The following is a 5,000-nucleotide window of genomic DNA, read 5'->3' as shown; positions in this document are numbered from 1 at the left end:
CATCATCTCGTTTACTGATTTTCCTACCATTTCTCTGTCCCACTGAACCTCCTGCAGGAAGTTTCTCATACCTGTGTAGTCCCCCCTTTTATAGTTTGGCCTGTTCTCTTCAGTTGCTGTTACCTTCTCCACTTGTAACTCTACTATATAATCAAAACTCAGAACCACGTGATCGCTAGCTCCAAGGGGCCTCTCGTAAGTGATGTCCTCAATGTCTGAACTGCTCAGGGTGAACACAAGATCCAGTCTTGCTGGTTCATCCTCCCCTCTCTCTCTGGTTGTGTCCCTGACATGTTGATGCATGAGGTTTTCAAGTACCACATCCATCATCTTGGCTTTCCATGTTTCGGGACCCCCATGTGGCTCCAGGTTTTCCCAGTCGATCTCCCTGTGGTTGAAATCGCCCATTACCAGTAACTTTGCTCTGCTCGAGTGAGCTATTCTTGCCACCTCAGCCAGTGTGTCCACCATCACCCTGTTGTTTTCTTCGTACTCCTCTCTTGGCCTCCTGCAGTTCTGTGGTGGGTTATACATCACTCCAATGACTACTTTATGTTCTCCGGACTGAATTGTACCTACAATGTAGTCACTTTCTCCAATCATGTCCATGCCTTCCATTTCCTCAAATCCCCATCGGTGTTTTATGAGCAGTGCAACCCCTCCTCCCCCTCTACTCCTTCTATCTTTCCTCAGGATCTGATATCCAATTGGGAAGATTGTGTCTGTTATTGTCTCAGCGAGTTTTGTTTCTGTGACTGCTATGATGTCTGGGGATTTTTCACTGATTCTTTCGTTCCACTCCTCATGTTCATTCGTTATTCCATCCGCGTTTGTGTACCAAACTTTCAGTTTCTTTTCTATCATTGTGGTCATGCAAGAATAGTGGGGGAGCGAGAGCCTTGGTGGGGGCCTATATGGGGCTGTGGTGTAGGTGGGGTTTGTGATGATTGGGGTGGGGTCAGAATGCCCATAAGGGACAGCTGTTGGGGTGAGGTTTGTGATATGGGGGTTGGTGGCAGAGGGAACAGTGAGTGTGTGTGTGTGTGTGTGTGTGTGTGTGTGTGTGTGTGTGTGTGTGTGTGTGTGTGTGTGTGTGTGTGTGTGTGTGTGTGTGTGTGTGTGTGTGTGTGTGTGTGTGTGTGTGTGTGTGTGTGTGTGTGTGTGTGTGTGTGTGTGTGTGTGTGTGTGTGTGTGTGTTTGTGTGTTTATGTGTATGTGTGTGTGTGTGTGTGTGTGTGTGTGTGTGTGTGTGTGTGTGTGTACTCACCTAATTGTACTCACCTAATTGTGGTTGCAGGGGTCGAGACTCAGCTCCTGGCCCCGCCTCTTCACTGATCGCTACTGGATCCTCTCTCTCTATGCTTCCTGAGCTTTGTCATACCTCTTCTTAAAACTATGTATTGTTCCTGCCTCCACTACTTCACTTGCTAGGCTATTCCACTTGCTGACAACTCTATGACTGAAGAAATACTTCCTAACGTCCCTGTGACTCGTCTGAGTCTTCAGCTTCCAGTTGTGACCCCTTGCCCTGTGTCCCCTTTCTGGAACATCCTATCTCTGTCCACCTTGTCTATTCCCCGCAGTATCTTGTATGTCGTTATCATGTCTCCCCTGACCCTTCTGTCCTCCAATGTCGTCAGTCCGATTTCCCTTAACCTTTCCTCGTACGACATTCCCTTGAGCTCTGGGACTAGCCTTGTTGCAAACCTTTGTACTTTCTCTAACTTCTTGACGTGCTTGACCAGGTGTGGGTTCCAGACTGGTGCTGCATACTCCAGTATGGGCCTAACATACACAGTGTACAGTGTCTTGAACGATTCCTTATTAAGGTATCGGAACGCTATTCTCAGGTTTGCCAGGCGCCCGTATGCTGCAGCGGTTATTTGGTTGATGTGTGCCTCCGGTGATGTGCTCGGTGTTATGGTCACCCCAAGGTCTTTCTCCCTGAGTGAGGTCTGTAGTCTTTGTCCACCTAGCCTATACTCTGTCTGCGGTCTTATTTGCCCCTCCCCAATCTTCATGACTTTGCATTTGGCTGGATTGAATTCGAGAAGCCAGTTGCTGGACCACATGTCCAGCCTGTCCAGGTCTCTTTGCAGTCCTGCCTCATCCTCGTCCAATTTAATTCTTCTCATCAACTTCACGTCATCTGCGAACAGGGACACTTCAGAGTCTATTCCTTCCATCATGTCGTTCACATATATCAAAAATAGCACTGGTCCTAGAACTGACCCCTGTGGGACCCCGCTCGTAACAGGCGCCCACTGTGATACCTCTTCACGTACCATGACTCGTTGCTGCCTCCCTGTCAGGTATTCCCTTATCCATTGCAGTGCCCTCCCTTTTACGTGCGCCTGATCCTCCAGCTTCTGCACTAATCTCTTGTGGGGAACTGTGTCAAAGGCCTTCCTGCAGTCTAGGAAAACGCAATCTACCCACCCCTCTCTCTCGTGTCTTACTTCTGTTACCTTGTCATAAAACTCCAGGAGGTTTGTGATACAAGATTTGCCTTCCATGAACCCATGCTGGTTTTCATTTATAATCTTGTTCCTTTCCAGGTGTTCCACCACTCTCCTCGTGATAATCTTCTCCATGACTTTGCACACAATACATGTCAGAGACACACAACCTATGTGTGTATGTGTGTGTGTGTGTGTGTGTGTGTGTGTGTGTGTGTGTGTGTGTGTGTGTGTGTGTGTGTGTGTGTGTGTGCGTGTAATCACCTGGTTGTACTCACCTAGTTGAGGTTGCGGGGGTCGAGTCCGAGCTCCTGGCCCCGCCGCTTCACTGATCGCTACTAGGCCACTCTCCCTGAACCGTGAGCTTTATCATACCTCTTATCATACCTCTGTGTGTGTGTGTGTGTGTGTATGTGTGTGTGTGTGTGTGTGTGTGTGTGTGTGTGTGTGTGTGTATGTGTGTGTGTGTGTGTACTCACCTATTTGTACTCACCTATTTGTGGTTGCAGGGGTCGAGTCCTAGCTCCTGGCCCCGCCTCTTCACCGGTTGCTACTAGACCCTCTCTCTCCCCGCTCCATGAGCTTTATCAAACCTCGTCTTAAAACTGTGTATGGTTCCTGCCTCCACTACGTCATTTTCTAGGCTATTCCACTGCCTTACAACTCTATGACTGAAGAAATACTTCCTACTATCTCTCTGACTCATTTGTGTCTTCAACTTCCAATTGTGGCCTCTTGTTTCTGTGTCCCCTCCCTGGAACATCCTGTCCTTGTCCACCTTGTCTATTCCACGCAGTATTTTATATGTCGTTATCATGTCTCCCCTGACCCTCCTGTCCTCCAGTGTCGTCAGGCCGATTTCCCTTAATCTTTCTTCATAGGACATTCCCCTTAGCTCTGGAACTAACCTTGTTGCAAACTTTTGTACTTTCTCTAGTTTCTTGACGTGCTTTATCAAGTGCGGGTTCCAAACAGGTGCTGCATACTCCAGTATGGGCCTGACATACACGGTGTACAGTGTCTTGAATGATTCCTTACTAAGGTGTCGGAATGCTGTTCTCAGGTTTGCCAGGCGCCCATATGCTGCAGCAGTTATCTGATTGATGTGTGCTTCCGGAGACATGCTCGGTGTTATACTCACCCCAAGATCTTTCTCCTTGAGTGAGGTTTGCAGTCTTTGGCCACCTAGCCTATACTCTGTCTGTGGTCTTCTGTGCCCTTCCCCTATCTTCATGACTTTGCATTTGGCAGGATTAAATTCGAGAAGCCATTTGCTGGACCAGGTGTCCAGTCTGTCCAGGTCTCTTTGAAGTCCTGCCTGGTCCTCATCAGATTTAATTCTCCTCATTAACTTCACAGCATCTGCAAACAGGGACACTTCTGAGTCTAACCCTTCCGTCATGTTGTTCACATATTCCAAAAATAGCATTGGTCCTAGGACCGACCCCTGTGGGACCCCGCTCGTCACAGGTGCCCACTGTGATACATCATTACGTTCCATGACTCGTTGTTGCCTCCCTGTCAGGTATTCTCTGATCCATTGCAGTGCCCTTCCTGTTATATGCGCCTGATGCTCTAGCTTCTGCACTAATCTCTTGTGAGGAACTGTGTTAAAGGCCTTCTTGCAGTCCAAGAAAATGCAATCAACCCACCCCTCTCTCTCTTGTCTTACTTCTGTTATTTTATCATAAAACTCCAGAAGGTTTGTGACACAGGATTTGCCTTCCGTGAATCCGTGCTGGTTGGCATTTATACTCCTGTTCCGTTCCAGGTGCTCCACCACTCTCCTCCTGATAATCTTCTCCATAATTTTGCATACTATACACGTCAATGACACAGGTCTATAGTTTAGTGCCTCTTTTCTGTCTCCTTTTTTGAAAATGGGAACTACATTTGCCGTCTTCCATACCTCAGGTAGTTGCCCAGTTTCCAGGGATGTGTTGAAGATTGTGGTAAGTGGTGCGCACAACATATCTGCTCCCTCTCTAAGGACCCATGGAGAGATGTTGTCCGGTCCCATTGGCTTTGAGGTATCGATGTCCCTTAGCAGTTTCTTCACCTCCTCCTCATCTGTATGTATGTCGTCCAACACTTGTTGGTGTATTCCTTGTTGGTGTCCCCATCTGGTCTGTCCCCCCAGAGTCCTTCCTGTCTCTACTGTAAATACTTCCTTAAATCTCGTGTTGAGCTCCTCACATACCTCTTGATCGTTTCTTGTGAGTTCTCCACCTTCTTTCCTCAGCCTTATCACCTGGTCCTTGACTGTTGTCTTCCTCCTAATGTGGCTATACAGCAGTTTCGGGTCGGATTTGACTTTCGATGCTATGTCGTTTTCATACTGTCGCTGGGCCTCCCTCCTTATCTGTGCATACTCGTTTCTGGCTCTTCTACTAATCTCCTTGTTTTTCCTGGGTCCTATGCCTCCTGTACCTTTTCCATTCTCTGTTGCACTTAGTTTTTGCCTCCCTACACCTTCGGGTAAACCAAGGACTCGTTTTGGTCTTCCTATTATTTCTGTTTCCCTTGGGAACAAAACTTTCC

Source organism: Cherax quadricarinatus, chromosome 1 (assembly GCF_038502225.1).
Source record: "Cherax quadricarinatus isolate ZL_2023a chromosome 1, ASM3850222v1, whole genome shotgun sequence".
Classification (NCBI taxonomy): domain Eukaryota; kingdom Metazoa; phylum Arthropoda; class Malacostraca; order Decapoda; family Parastacidae; genus Cherax; species Cherax quadricarinatus.
The sequence above is the reverse complement of the archived record's forward strand: the minus strand, read 5'-3'. Positions refer to the sequence as shown.